Source organism: Chiloscyllium plagiosum, unplaced genomic scaffold, assembly GCF_037043375.1.
Source record: "Chiloscyllium plagiosum isolate Xiang-an unplaced genomic scaffold, Cpla_swu_hap1 HiC_scaffold_8, whole genome shotgun sequence".
NCBI lineage: Eukaryota > Metazoa > Chordata > Chondrichthyes > Orectolobiformes > Hemiscylliidae > Chiloscyllium > Chiloscyllium plagiosum.
In genome coordinates, this window is record NW_028270146.1 from 28,609,356 (window position 1) to 28,626,299 (window position 16,944).

Consider the following 16,944-nt stretch of genomic DNA (forward strand, 5'->3'; position numbering starts at 1 on the left):
GTGAGGTGTATACTTCCAATAGCTTGATGTAATTCACTGGGTGTAATAGGCAGGAAATTATACTTGTGTCAGAAACAGATGGCAAGTGAGAAGACAATGCCAAATTCTCTGCAGTCCTCATCTGTATTTTAATAGCAGGTTGTGGGTGTTTAGTTAGGCAGCAACTGAGGAGATGTTGGCAATAGTCATAGAGACTTGGAGTTATACAGTGCAGAAACAGCCGCTTTGGTCCAATTCTTCCATGCCAACCAGACATCCCAACCTGACCAATTCCCATTTGCCAGCATTTGGCCCAAATCCCTCTAAATCCTTCTTCATCATTACCCATCCAGATGTCTTTTAAATGTTATATTCTTACTCGCCCCTACCACTTTGTCTGGCAGCTGACTCCGTACACACGCCGCCCTCTGTTTGAAAACGTTATCCCTCAGATCTTTGTTAAATCTTGCCACTCTCAGCTTAAAATTGTGCCCTTTAGTTTTGGACTCCCCTACCCTAGGAAAAAGACCTTAGCTATTCACCTTATCCATGCTGCTCATGATTTTATCAATCTCTATAAGGTCATGCCTCAGCCTCTGACATCCCGGGGATTCAACCTATTCAGCTCTGCCTATAAGTCAAACCCTCTAGAAGTTCTTGGGTTGGTTGTGTAACATTTTGAGTTTTGGGGGGAGATAATGATGAGGGTCAAGGGTAGACTAGCAGCTTAGACTAGCAGAACCCTACTATTGTTTTGTGGAAACCAAAGGAGACTGTATATTCATACAAAAATCAACAATTTTCAGAACATTTTATTCCAGCAATCTCCAGGAAACTTTCAGTGAAATTAATCTTGCCCAGTAGAGCTGGTTGGAGATTGTGCAGGATGAGTACTTGCTTATTTGCTGTCAGATTTTCACGTAGGCATCCTGCAACGAGCCTGGGAGCCTGGTGAGAACTTATAACAGCTTAGATGTTATCGTGATGATGGAATTTATGTATTTATTTATGAGTGTCATGTTCCTTTGTAAAATGAAGCATGTCCAAAATAGAAATCAGTCTATTTTTTAAAAGTTATGTTTATGGAACATCGCTCTGACCTAGATTTGAAACAGGCTGAAAATGTTTTCCACAGTAAAAAAAACTAAAATGATTTACATGTTTAATAGAACTAAATTCAATACATTCAACAGCTCTGACAAGCCCGATACATGATTACTACTCTAGATTTAGTTAGCAAAATTAAAAGGAAAATGTGAGGACTGCAGATGCTGGAGAGTCAGAGTTGAAAAGTGTGGCACTGGAAAAGCACAGCAGGTCAGGCAGCATCTGAGGAAGAAGGGCTTATGCCCGAAACGCCGATTCTCCTCCTCCTTGGATGCTGCCTGACCTGCTGCGCTTTTCCAGTAGCACATTTTTCAGCTCTGATCTCCAGCATCTGCAGACCTCACTTTATCCTCTCAACAAAGACTATGTCAATTTGTCTTTGATGTGGAGTTGCATGGCTCTTAAATCTCAGTTGTTGTTGATAGCTGTATACATCGGTCTTGGAATTAACTTAATTGTTCAAAATGCAAAAGATAATAAAATATGTATGTGACCCAGACCCCTGCAACTTTTCATGACTGACAACTTGCTTTTTGATTTGTGCATGAACAGTTATCACTGTTACTTTGCAACAAATGTTGCCCACTGTGATTGACGTCAGCTGGGCAGAAAGCTGACATTTATCTGACCTGAAATAAGATTTATAGAACATAGAACAATACAGCACAGAACAGGCCCTTCGGCCCACGATGTTGTGCCGAACATTTGTCCTAGCTTAGGACAATTTGTTTAGATACTTATGTTGCTTCTGAGCCCATATATTTTTCCTAAGGCATGGTGACCAGGTCGGCTGTCAGTTCTCCAATTGGGATCTAACTAGGATTTTGTGCAGCAGCAGCATAACTACTGCATCCATATACTCCAGCCCTCCGGATAGAAAGGCCAGCATTTGTTAGTCTTCTAGGCTAATTGCAGTGTGTTTGTGGGAGAGTGAAGGGGAAGATGGGAATTACGGAGTAGTCTTTTTGAATGAATATGGAGATCTTGGCTGAAACCTACATGACTTCGTAAATAATAACATTTTTAATGTATTTCCAAAGTAATTTTGTATTTATTTGAAATGCATGTTGGTTATACGTGAGCTATAATAATTATTCTCTATGTCTTGTGTTGTTTTATTTCCCATGGAGCATCAGAGGCTGAGGGGTAACAGTATAGAAGTTTATAAAAGCATAAGGGACATGCATACGATAAATAGACAAAGTCTTTTCCCTGTGTTGGGGGAGTCCAGAACTAGAGGGCATAGGTTTAGGGTGAGAGGGGAAAGATATAAAAGAGACCTAAGAGGCAATCTTTTCACTCAGAGGACGGTACTGTATGGAATGAGCTGCCAGAGGAAGTGGTGGAGGCTGGTACAATTGCAACTGGATGGGTATATGAATCGGAAGGGTTTGGAGGGATATGGGCCAGGTGCTGGCAGATGGGATTAGATCGGGTTGGGATATCTGGTCGGCATGGATGAGTTGGACTGAAGGGTCTGTTTCCGTGCTGTACATCTCTATGACTCTATGTGATTTTTGAGTACTTGGAAGTGCATGATGAAACAGGCCTGAGTCAGCACAGCTTTGTTAGAAGGACATCATGCCTAACAAATCTGTTAGAATTCTTTGAGGAGGTAATGAGCAAGTTAGACAAAGGACTGCCAGTGGACATGATTTATTTGGATTTCCAGAGGGCCTTTGACTCTGCGCCACATTAGAGGCTGCTAAATAAGTTAAGAGCCCATTGTGTTAGGGGCAAGGTACTGGCATAGTTAGAGCCTTGGCTGACATGCAGAAGGCAGAGAGTGGGGATAATGGGATCTTTTTCATGAATGGCAGCTGGTTAGCAATGGAGTTCCGCAAGGGTCAGTATTGGGGACACAAGCCTTGATATTGTACATTAACGATCTGCACAAAGGAAATGAGGGCAATGTTGCAAGATTGCAGATGACACAAAGAAAAGTGGAGGGACAGGTAGTGTTGAAGAAGTGGGGAGGAAGTGGCTGCAGAAGGACATGGACAGGCTAGGAGAGTGGGCAAAGAAGTGGCAAATGGAAACAATATTGGGAAGTGTGAGATTATGCACTTTGGTAGGAGGATTGGAGGCACAGATTATTTTCTAAATCGAAAAGCCTTCAGAAATCCACAGAACAAAAGGTCCTGGGAGCCCTCATTCAGGATACTCTTCTGGTTAATATGCAGGATCAATTAGCAGTTAGAAAAGCAAATGCAATGTTATCATTCTTTTTGAGAGGGCTGGAATTAAAGAGCAAAGATATACTGTTGAGCATGTATAAGGATATGGTCAGATTGCATTTGGAATATTTTGAGCAGTTTTAGGCCCTCTATCTAAGGAAGCATGTGCTGGCATTAGAGGGGAGTCCACAGGAGATTCATGAGAACAATTCTGGGGATGAAGGGCTTATCATATGAGGAGAAGTTGACATCCGTACTTAATGGAGTTTAGAAGGACGAGAGGGAATCTCAGTGAAACTTACATAATACTGAGAGGTCTGGACAGAGTGGAAGTAGAGAAGGTGTTTCTACTAGTAGGAGAGACTGGGAGTTGAGAGCACAGCTGCAGAGTGAAGGGGCGATCCTTTAGAACTGACATGTGGAGGAATTTCTTCAGCCACAGGGACTCCACACTGCAGAAGACTTTGGAGGCCAAGTCATTAAGTATATTTTAGACAGAGATAGGTTCTTGATTAGTAATGAGATCCAGGTTATGGGGAGGAGGAAGGAGAATTGATTAAGGAACATATCAACCATGATCAAATGACAGAGCAGGTTTGATGGACTGAATGGCCTAAATAAAAATCAAAAGAACTGTGGATGCTGTAAATCAGAAACAAAAACAGCAGGTCTGGCAGCATCTGTGAAGAGAAATCAGAATTAACGTTTTTAGGTCTGATGACCCTTCCTCAGAACTGATGGTAATTAGGAAAATGTTGGTTTATATGCAGAAGATAGGGTTGGGGGGAGGGGCTAAGGAGTAAACGATAGGTTGGGATAGATGGTACACACTATTACTATTGTGATTCTGACATGGAGGGATTGGATGTTTATGGATGTGGTGCTATTCAATTGAGCTACCTTGTCCTGGATGGTGTCAAGCTTCTTGAATGTTGTTGGAGTTGCACCTATCCAGGCAAGTGGAAAATATTCTATCAGACTCCTGACTTGTGCCTTGTAAATAGCAAACAGGCTTTGGGGAGTTAGGAGGTGAGTTACTGCAGAATTTCTAGACTCAGAACTGTTCTTGTAGCCATCAAACTTATATGGCTAATCCAGTTCAGTTTCTTGTCAATGTGACTCCCAGGATGTTGATGTGCTTTGCTGTCATCTAAAGGTTTGTGTTAACTATGTAGATGTAAGTTTTGATCTTATATTTTGCTGATAAGGAGACCTTTTGGATTGGGTCTGAATGAGAGTGAAGTCCTGCTAACGGGCAACAGCAACAAAAATTAAAATAGGAATAAAATATAAACAATAGCAAGTTCTTTTTTAGATTTGATATTCTTTTAGTTAAGATCATTGCGATGGAATTCCAATCCACTCACTTTGAATGGATTCACCATCTTTTGCTGTGCTGTCACTTTTGCAGGTTTTTTTTTAGATCTGTAGGTTCTCTTTGTCACAATGTTGCAACAGGGACTTAAAAATCTCCATATCAGTCAAACTCCATTACGAGCGGTGAATTTCAATGTCTACTGCATCTTGTCAATGGGCTGTAGAGAGAAACAAATGAAAATGACACGTATTGATAACTGTAGGCAACAGATCAATTTTAATTGCTATTCCCAGGCATTCTTAGCCTGTATCCCAGTGACAGATAACATAGAGCAGAAAGGGCAGTGGACAACGTTTGGCCATTAGAGAAGTTGGTGGGATTCATGATAGTATGAAAGAAACTGTCACTAACCTGTGTTACATATCTGCGTCTTTTTTCAATAGCAGTTTCCCTCTCAGTTGATTATTGTATGATATTTCAATGGGCTGTCATAAGAGATTCATCTTGAAGCTGGCACACAGACAGTTTCATCTGAATGCTAATACTGTTTACAAAACAAGCCTTCCTTTGCAGGACACTCAGACCCTTATTTGCACACTCTGTGATGATCTGACAGCTGGCTGTCACATTATTGATGTATGTGTCTGAACCATCACTCCATCAGTGTAGAATGAGTGAAAATGAAAAAGCAGTAAGGTCAGTGCCAATGATGACTGCTGTTTGATTTATGCAGTCCAGTCAATGCAAGATAGATATTTCCATCCAAATAAAGCAAAATGTTCAAATCAGTGCTTGGGATACTCATTTCCAGAATACTTTTGCATGAGATGTTCGTGTGGACTGGCAACCAATGTCCAGGCATGATCTCTCATGCTTGAACTTTTTAGGGTAAAAGGGAGTGGGGAGGTGATGGCCCAGTAGCATTATTATTGGATTATTAATCCAGAGACCCAAATAATATTGTGGGGACCCAGATTCAAGTCATACCATGGCAGATAATAGAATTTGAACTCAATTGTTAAAAAATCTGGAATTAAAAGTCCAGTAGTAATCACGAATTATTGATTGTTGGGGAAAAAAACATCTGGTTCACTAACTGCTTTTCGGGAAGGAAACTGCCATCCTTAATAGGTCTGGCCTACATGTGACTCCAGACCAACAGCAAAGTGGTTGACTCTCAATTGTCCTTTAAATGCCGCCTAGCCAGTGACACCCTCCTCCCATGAATGAATAAACTTCTTTAAAAAGTAGCTGTAAAGAAAAGGTTTCCATATTCCTGACAACATTCTCATAAATCTCTTCTGTACAGTGTCCAGTGAGATTGCAGTTTTCCTATGATCCAGGAACCAGAACTGTACATGGTGCTAACTGATGTTTTTAACATTTCTAACACAACTTCTTTGTTTTTATATTCTAGACCTCAGTCAGTAAAGGAAGAAATTTCTTGACCTACCTACCCTGCTATCGTCATGGATAAGCAGACATACACTCCAAGCTGCCAGTTGCTGCATATTCCATTTTCCTATTGTCCTTTCTTGATGCATCTCTTCAAATGTCCATGGATTGAATTCCATCTGCCATTTTTCTTGCCCCTCGACTAGTCTATTAACATTTTCCTGTAGTTTACAGCTTTGTTGTTTCTCAGTTTAATTTGAACATTTCTTTCTTAAACTTTCAATCTTGAAATATAAATTATTGACATATACCATGGATAGCAAGAATCCATTTTTGCGGAAGTTGATGGAAACAGGCTTTCCATCACATAAACATCCATCGACCATAACCATTGACTGAGATGATCATAATCACTGCAAAGCAAACTGGGAGGAGTGTGTAGCAAATCAACTTCATTGTGAAGGAGAATGGGAGGAGTATGCAGCAAATCTGCACCACAATGAAGAAAACTGGGAAGAGTGTGTCGCAAATCAGTTTCATTGTGAAGCAGACTGGAACCTGAATGGGATTCAAGACAAAAATGAAGATAAGAATCTATCATCCTCCACCATTTCCGACAATACATCGCATCATCTTCCGCCATTTCCACTAAAACATTGCGTCATCCTCTGCCATTTCCGCCACCCACAAACAGACACCATCACCAGAGATATATTACCCTCCCCACCCCTATCTACTTTCTGTAAAGATCATTCCCTCCATGGCTCCCTTGTCAGGTCCACTACCCCCCACCAACCCACACTTCCCTCCCAGCACCGTCCCATTGCAACCGCAGGAATTGCAAAACTTACACCCACATCTCCCCCTCATCTCCATCCAAGGCTCTAAAGGAGCTTTCCACATCCATCAGAGTTTTACCTGCACTTCCACACATGTCATTTACTCTATCCATTGCTCCTGATGCGGTCTCCTCCATGTTGGGGAGACATGGCGCCTAATTGCAGAGGCTTCAGAGAATGTCTCTGGGACACCGGAACCAACCAACTCCACCACCCCGTGGCCAAACACTTCAACTCTCCCTCCCACTCCACCAAAGACATGCAGGTCATGGGCCTCCTCCATCGCTATTCCCTTACCACCCGATGATTAGAGGAAGAACACCTCATCTTCTGCCTCAGAACCCTTCAACCCCACGGTATCAATGTGGATTTCATCAGTTTTCTTATTTCCCCTCTCCCCACCTCATCCCAGTTCCAACCTTCTGACTTGGCACTGCCCTCAATGACCTATCCTACCTGTCCATCTTCTTTCCCATCTATCCGCTCCACTCTCCCCTCTGACCTATCACCATTACCCCCATCTACCTATCACAATCTCAGCAACCTTCCCACCAGCCCCACCCCACCCCTCCTATTTATCTCTCCACCCTCTCAGCGCACAGCCCCATTTCTGATGAAGGGCTTTTGCCCGAAATGTTGATTCACTTGCTCCTCAGAAGCTGACCTGCTGCGTTTTTCCAGCACCACACTCTCGACATGAAGAATTTAATTGTCTATTGTCTATTCTGACTTGAAGTGGAGCCAGAGTGTCAGTGGAGAAGAGCCAATCAGCAGGTTAATGGCAGCAGAGCAAATTCTCAATAAAAGCCTGAGGAACGAGCCCCAGATTGAGCTTAATTGAAGCAGCAGCAAAACTAAACAGAATTCAAAAAGGCTGATTAAAGTGACTTTGGTGTAAGGTGGTGTGATGATTGGTAAATAGTTCTCTCTGTTCACTTTAAAAACATTAACCGTGGATTAGTTCTAGCTTCCTATCTCAAAAAAAATAATTAATTTTCTATTTAGCTTAAATTTATAATACGTGTTTATTGAACTAAAAATATGGCAGCGGAGCTCAGTCCCATGTGTTACAAAGACTCATAAAGTTATACAGCGTGAAAACAGATCCTTTTGGTCCAACCAATCCATGCCGAACATAATCCCAAATTCAACTAGCCCCACCTGCCTGCTCCTAGCCCATATACCTTTCCTATTCATAGACTTATTCAAATATCTTTCAAACACTGCAATTGTGCCCACATCCACCACTTCCTCAGGAAGTACATTGCACTCATGAACCACTCTCTGTGTAAACAAATTGTCTCTCGTGTCATTTTAAAAGCTTACTCCTCTCACCTTAAATATGCATATCTTAGTCTTGAAATCCCCCATCCTAGAGAAAAGAAACCTGCCATTAACCCTATCCATAAACTTCTTGATTACATAAGCTTCTACAAGGTCATCTCTCAACTTCCTATGCTTCATGGCCTGCATCCTATTCACTGGATGTAAGAGCCAAAGTGATTTTCTCTTCCCCATGTTCCTATAGCCAGACTAAGCATTCTCATTATACGTGGCAAGTAAAGCACATCTGAGCAGTGTAAGTAAATATTTTTCTACATCCAGGTGAAAGTGAGGACTGCAGATGCTGGAGATTAAAGCCAAGAGTGTGGTGCTGGAAAAGCACCGTAGGTCAGGCAGCATCCGAGGAGCAGGACAGTTGACGTTTCGGGCAAAAGCTTGATGAAGGGTTTTTGCCTGAAACGTCGACTCCCCTGCTCCTCGGATGCTGCCTGACCTGCTGCGCTTTTCCAGCAATACACTCTCGACATTTGTCTACATCTACCCTATCGCAATCACAAATGGGTCTCTTATGTCATTTATCAGCCTTTTTTGTTCTTAAAAAAAGAGTCCCACTTGTCCTGTTTTGCCTGGTATTTATAAAGTCTCTGTACTTGACCCTGAATATCTTTTTGAACTATTGCATCTACACCTGCATCTATATCTATATCTACCTCCACATCTGTAGGCCTCACCGTCACATGTTAAATGTCCCCATGTTAGCTTGTTAAGATGGACTGTATAGCTTAGGAAATAGCAGCTGACTGAGATTTCTCCACAGGCAGTGATGAATACTTACAAGGCTGTTGTGATGCAGTGGCCGTGTCCCTACCCACCCCCACCCCCAGATTGGGAGACCCCAGTTCGAGATCCACCTGCTCCAGAGGTGTGTAATAACAGAAAGATTAGAAAAGTAGGTTAAACTTTAATAAAAGAATAATTGAGCATTCACAGACTCCCCCAAGCTGGTGGATGTTTTGCTGCTAGGCCACTTAACACTTCAACTTTCATCATCAAACAATGCCTTTGTTTTGATTAATTAGTACCAGTTGGACAAGGTTTGTGCAGGGAGTACAAACACAGCTCAGCTAGCTCAGCTATTAAATTGCGTGACTCTTCATCTCAGGTTCCTAGAATACTTTTCCACTGACTTTTACCAGAATGTTTGAAACAATGTGGCTGTATTTAATCATTTATAAACCTTTATCTTAAATAAAACTCTCCAGTATATTTAAAGCTCATCATAAGGTTCATTTTAATCAGTCAAATTTTGAAAGCTGTTAAGTCGATGATTGGAGTAGTTGTACTTTTTTTCCCCATCAACTGAGTTTGTTATAAAGGAGGCAGATTATTGTTGGACACCAACTTTCACAAATATTTGAGCAACAATAGTTTTTATGAGATTGCTCCTCATTCTTCTAAACCCCAGTGAATATAGTCTTACCAATCCAGTCTCTCTTCAATGTCAGTCCTGCCACCTCAGGAATCAGTCTGGCAAAAGTTGCAGTCCCTCGTGCATCCAGAACATCCTTTCTCAGATAAGAAGACCAAAATTGCAAATAATACTCCATTTGTGCTCTCTCCAAGGCTTTGTACAACTTCAGAAAGACATCCTTGCTTGTGAATTTTCATCCTCTTACCATGAAGGCCAACATACCTTATTCAATGTCTGCTGCGCCTTGCTTACTCTCACGCCTGTGTACAAAGTCATCTAGGGATCTTGTTGCATTTCAACCTTTCCCAATCCATTGCTATTCAGATAATTAACTGGCTTCCTGTTTCAGCTATTAAAGTTATTAATCTCACATTTAGTCAAATTATAATTAAACTGCATTTGGCCTCTCGCTCAACTTGTCCAATCACAATGAATTATCTCTGTAGCCCCCTCACACTTCATCCTCCTTTCCAATCTAGATTTGATTTACAAATAACTGCAATTCTTTGCTATTATAGGGAAGCCAGCAAACATGAATAATTGTTCATCCCTAATAAGATCCAGTAAGAAAAAATCTTTACTTCGATCCAACATTTTTCTGTTTTTTATCAGCTGAGTTGGCTGGTGGTTTGTCTAAAAATTCAGAGATTATTGACATCGTTCTACAAGGTGTTCTGAGGCAGAGGCAGTCACAATGATATAATTCAGCAAAGAGTAATAATAATTAGCTATTTTGCAAAAGGAATGTTGGAACAGTTGAAAACTCCAGAAACTCTTGAGTGGTATAAATCATCATTGAATTTACTAACTCCATAATTTGTTGGGTCATTTAAGCTGTAAAGCTAATGGGGTGTATTTAATTATATTGTGGATGTAGTGCCTTGTCGACAGAATTTGGGGCATCGGGAGGTGAGTCACCCAGTGCAGGATTCCCAGTTTCTGAACTTCACTTGTATATACTGTATTGACATGGTGAGTGCAGTTTTGGTCTGGATGTTGATAATGCAAGTTCAGAGTTGGCAGTGCCACTGAATGTAATGGACGGTGGTTAGATTCTCTCTCATGGGAAATGGTAATTATCAAGTGTCAGCCCAAACATGAATATTTTCCAGGTTTGACAGCATGGATTTCTTCAGTATAGGAATAGATGCAAATGGTGCTGAACATTGTACAATCATCAGTGAATATCCCCACTTTTGACTTTATAATGGTGGGAAGGTCATTGATAAGCAGTTGATGTTGGTTGGGCCTAGGCCACCACTTTGCCTAACTCCTAGAGAAATCTCCTGCAGTTGAGATGACTAACCTTCTGGAGTATTGTGTGCTAGTCAGCCTGCTATCGAAAGGAGATTATTAAATTGGAGAGGGTTCAGAAAAAGATTTGCAGGGAATGGAAGGTTTAAGTTATAAAAATAGGATGGATAGGTGGGGCTATTTTCATTGGAGCGTAGGAGGCTGAAAGGTGACCTTACAGAGGTTTATAAAATTATGAGGGGTATAGATAAGGTGAATAGTAAAGGTTTTCTCCCAAGGTGAGGAAGTTCAAAACTAGGGGAAATTATTTTTAAGGTGAGTGGAGAAAGTTTTAAAAATGACTTGAGGAGCAGTTTTTTTATCTGTGTGGAATAAACTAACAGAGGAAGTAATGGATACAGGTGCAGTTACAATATTTAAAAGACATTTGGATAAGTACATGAATAAGAAAGGTTTGGAGGGATATGGGCCAAACGCAGGCAAGTGGGATTAGTTTAGTTTAGAAACATGGTGAACGTGGATTAGTTCGACTGAAGGGTCTGTTTAAACGGTGTATGACTCTGATTCTATAATCACAATCATTTTGCTTTGTGGTATCTATTACTGCATCCTACAGAGAAAATAGCCTGGACAACTAACAAAGAGTATACCCTGGATTCCCAGGGTATCTTTGCTGAGACTGTTTGATGTGAGACTTGGTCAATTGCTGCCTTCATGTCAAGAACAGTTACTCTCATCTCACCTCTGGAATTCAGCTCTTCTGTCTTGTTTAAATCAAGGCTATAATGAAGTTAAGGGCAGTATGATCCTGGTAGAACACAAACTGAGCATTAGTGAGCAGGCATTTCAAAGCAAATGTTGCTTGATAGCACTGTTGATGACTCTCCCATTACTTTTCTGATGGTCAAGAGTAGACTGGTGGAGTGGTAACTGGTTGAGTCGAGAGTGTGTTGCTGGAAAAGCACAGCCAGTCAGGCAACATCCGAGGAGCAGGAGAATCGACATTTCGGGCATACGCCCTTCATCAGGAATGAGATTTGTGGGCCAGGACTGAGAGGTAAGTGGGAAGAGGGTGGGGTTGGGTGGACGGCAGCTGGGAAAGTCGCACTCATCAAGCCCACCATCCTGTGGTTGAACACTTCAACTCCCCCTCCCACTCCGTCCAGGACATGCAGGTCCTGGGCCTCCTCCACAGCCAAACTGTTACCACCCGACACCTGGAGGAGGAATGCATCATATTCTGCCTTGGGACTCTGCAACCACACAGGATAAATGTGGATTCCAACAGCTTCCTCATTTCCCCTCCCCCCACATTATTCCCCTCCCAGTCCCAAGCCTCCAACTCGGCACCGTCCTCCGGACCCATCCATCACTGCCCCTGTGACCTATCACTTCCTCCCTCACCATCATCCACCTATTGCTTTCCCAGCTACCTCCCCCAACCCCAACCCCCTCCCACTTATCTCTCAGCCATGACCCACAAGCCTCATTCCTGAGGAACAGCTTATGCCCGAAACATCAATTCTTCTGCTCCTTGGATGCTGCCTGACCTGCTGTGCTTTTCCAGCAATACACTCTTGACTCTCATCTCCAGCATCTGCAGTCCTCACTTTCTCCTGGCAATTGGCTGAGTTGGATTTGTCCTGTTTTTATTTTGTTTGCATGATAAACCTGAGCAATTTTCCAGAACATAGGACATGTCAGTCTTTTAAATGACTTACTTTCATATAGCTTTACCACAACAATAAATACTATTTGCTGTTTAGGATGCAATAACATTCCAATTCTTATAAAATTGCTTATTGTTTGACCTACCATGAGCAGTGTCAGGAAGTTCATAATTTACAGAGTAATATAATTTATGAAGTCATCTATTGAAAAGTACTAAACACAAGGCGTTACTAGAAGTCTGTTTTACATAATAAAGCCATGATCATTTGGTGTATATCACATATCTTAAATGTAATAGCATTGCTATTTGTTGCATTTGTAAAGGTTTTTTGTAGAGTCCCTGAAGTTGTCAAATTGATATTACAAATGATGTAGCCAGTCAAATGTCAAACACTGAACCCAGTCTGTCAATACAAAAGAAAAAAAAAGACTTGTGTTGGAGAGGGTAGCCATGTGATTAGGATGAGAAGGAGATTGAATTAGTTCAGAATCAGTGTACGTTATAGTAACATTTCAACGTTTACAAAGCAGCATTAAAATCCATGATCTGAAATCAGAAAATCATTTTTGTTTTCAAGGTTTTTTTATTTTTATTTTAATTCATTCATCTAGACGAGCTCTCAAATCTCCAATTTTCTCATCTGATTGCTTCCCAAATGATGCCATGAAGTTTGCTTCCATCACCTTGCTTTGAAACATTTTGCAAGCTCCAAGCATCAATGTGTCCTCTAATTTCCCTTCACAGCATGTGGCACAGTTGGTGTACTGCATGACCCCTTTAAGATAGTTGTGTGGCTGCCTACTTGCACACTTTAAAGAACTGCTGCTTGCTCATATTATTTTGGACCAGTCTATGTTAATTTTTAGGTTGCTGCGGAGCCTGAACAGCAAGTATGGAACTTTGTAGGTTGTTAATTATATATTAAGTATATTTAATTTACACAAATTGCACACATCAACTGAGAATTTTCTGTATGCCATCTAAAAGTTTGCAAGTTAGGTTAGGAGAAGTATGTTCGTAACATGTATGTCTGTGAATTAATATAAAAACCTGAAAAGAATACAAAACTAGGAGGAGTCAGCATTCCAGCCCCTCAAGCCTGCTCCCATTCCATTCGATCATGGCTGATCTCATAAAAACTGAGCTTTTCCAGCAATTTCAATTTTTGTCAGTTTATGACTGATCTCATCTGGGCCTCAACCTCACCTTCCTGCCTTCTCTCCATAGTCCTTCATTCTGGATTAGTGGTGCTGGAAAAGCACAGCAGTTCAGACAGCATCCGAGGCATGTATTCCTGATGAAGGGCTTTTGCCTGAAATGTCGATTTTACTGCTCCTCGGATGCTGTCTGAACTGCTGTGCTTTTCCAGCACCACTAATCCAGAATCTGGTTTCCAGCATCTGCAGTCATTGTTTCTACCTTTTCCATAGTCCTTCAGCCCATTGTAGATCAAAAATCTTCTAGGAGAAAGTGAGGACTGCAGATGCTGGAGATTAGAGCTGAAAATGTGTTGCTTGAAAAGCGCAGCAGGTCAGGCAGCATCCAAGGAGCAGGAGAATCGATGTTTTGGGCATGAGCCCTTCTTCAGGAATTCATGTATTCCTGATGAAGGGTTTTTGCACGAAACATTGATTTTACTGCTCCTCGGATGCTGTCTGAACTGCTGTGCTTTTCCAGCACCACTAATCCAGAATGAAGGACTAGATCAAAAATTTGTCTACCTAATTCTGAAATGTCCCAGCAATGCACGCTGGGGTTTTGAATTCCACAGATCCACAACTCTTCGAAAGAAGAAATTTCCCTTCACCTTTGTTTTAAATTTGCAACCCCTTATCCTAAAACAATGACCTTTCATTTGAGATTGCCCCATGTCAGGAAAGACCCTCTCTACATCTACTTTGTCAATCCCCTTTTGCATATTATATACCTCAATTAGATCTCCTCTCGTTAGTCATAGTCATAGAGATCTCCAGCCCTTCGAGCCACTAAGTCTGCACCACTCAAAAACAACTGCCTAACTTGTCTAATCCAATTTTTCAGCACTTTCTCAAGAGCCTTGTATGGTTCAGCATCACAACACCTCTTAAATTTTATTGGGTTTCTGCTTCTACCACCTTTATAGACAGTGAGTTCCAGATTCCCACCTCCCTCAGGGTGAAAATGATTCTCCTCTCATCTCCTTATGTGCGTTGAACCTATGCCGTGCGGTCATTCATTTCTCCAACAACAGGAAACATTTCTTCCTGTCTGCTATGTCTATGCCCTTCATAATACTACACAATCAAGTCCCCCTCTGTCTCCTCTGTTCCAATGAGAAACAACCACAGTCTATCCTGTTTCCACACTGTAAGTAATCTAATCTAATTTAAAAAAAAAACTCTTCAGTCCTGAAAAATCCTGATAAATATTTTCTGTCCTCTCTCCAGTGTAATGACATCTCTCCTGTAATGCAGATTACATAACTACATGTAATGGTATCATTGTGATATAACCTTCCTGCTCTTAAACTCCATGCTTAGTCTAATTTAGGCAATCTCTACCTCTTCTGCTACCTTAAGGGACCAGCGGAAAACCTCACAGTTATCCACAGTAAACTCCCAAAATTGTGAACTCAAAGATCGGTTCCACTTTTATCCTTCACTTTCAGGAATACAATGCTGATCACTCTTTACTTAACGAAACTCTTGATAATCAATCATAGTCATATCTTCAGTTTAGACATGTGTCCTCTGCTCATCCACCCATAATTTAAATTGTAAGTATTCAAGGTTAGCCTTTTCTGTACTGTGCATTTCATATATATTATAATATACTCATCACATATTCACCTTCAATTACTTCTTTCCAAGCTGACAATCCCAAAATAGCAGATTTTCAATTGGTTGTCTTACCTTAAACCTGACATTGTGGTTTGATGATCTATTACAAACCTGCATTCTTTTTATTTACATTGAAATCTAGCCTTTCGAGACTTTGCTGTATTTTTAGCCAGTAACAATCTATCTTGACCATACAGCTTTCCATGCACTGGATAACCAGAAATGGCCCCAGTATTCAAGGCTGGTCTGATCAATTACATCTTCAGTCAACCATCTTCAAAGCATGCACCCCAGTTGCCAAAGTAAATCTTCTGGAAATGAAGACTTGTTAAGAATTGTGAGACCTTGCCATGGCGATACATTGCAATGCAGAAAAGCATACATAGCACAGTGGTTATCTCTGGGACATGACAAAGAGAAGACACAAGTCAAACAGAGACACGATGGCATATTTGTGAATATACAGTTGATGCGATATCCAAATGTCTTGAAATGTATCGTGCCATAGCTAGAATAGTATCTGCATTAGAAATGTTCTTTTACTCTGATTACTAATTAATCCATTAGACTTCATTACAATAAGGAATATTATTGATTACATTATTATTAAAATGTGTTTCTGCCGGTTAAATATTGTGACAATACTTTGGCTTTCAGGTTATATTTTGTCATTTTTCTTATGAGAGGACGCTGGAGCAGAGGTGCTGAACAGTCTGTTCTAGAATAATAAACAGCTTGTGAGGGCTTAGGGTTTCTTTAAGTCTGAACAAAGACTGGAGGCCTGTGACCAGTGGTGCGCCACAAAGGTCGGTGCTGGGTCCACTACTTTATGTTATTTATATAAATGATTTGGATGTGAACATAAGACGTATAGTTAGTAAGTTTACAGATGACACCAAAATTGGAGGTGTAATGGACAGCGAAGAAAGTTACCCCAGATTACAACACGATCTTGATCAGATGGAACAATGGGATGAGAAGTGGCAGATGGAGTTTAATCTAGATAAATGTGAGATGCTGCATTTTTGGAAAGCAAATCTTACCAGGACTTATATACTTAATGGTAAGGTCTTAGGGAGTGTTGCTCAACAAAGAGACCTTGAAGTGTAGGTTCATAGTTCCTTGAAAGTGGAGTTGAAGATAGATAGGATAGAAGAAGGTATTTGGTATGCTTTCCATTATTGGTCAGAGTATTCAGTACACAGGTAGGGAGGTCATGTTGCAGCTGAATAGGACAATGGTTCGGCCACTGTTGGAATATTTCGTGCAATTCTGGTCTCCTTCCCATCGGAAAGATGTGGTGAAACTTGAAAGAGTTCAGAAAAAAATTACAAGAATGTTGCCAGGGTTGGAGGATTTGAGCTACAGGGAGATGTTGAGGACGCTGTGGCAGTTTTCCCTAGAGTATCAGAGACTGAGGAGTGACCTTATAGAGGTTTATAAAATCATGAGGGGCATGGATAGGATATATGTGGGTGGGGAGTCCAGAACTGTCCAGAACACATCGACCTGGACCCAATATACCAACCACTACAGCGGACAGCTGAAACTGACAACCGGAAGCGGCAGGGACAGACCACTATAAACACCGGAGGAAACATCAAAGAAGCGCTTCGCAGGAGGCTCCCA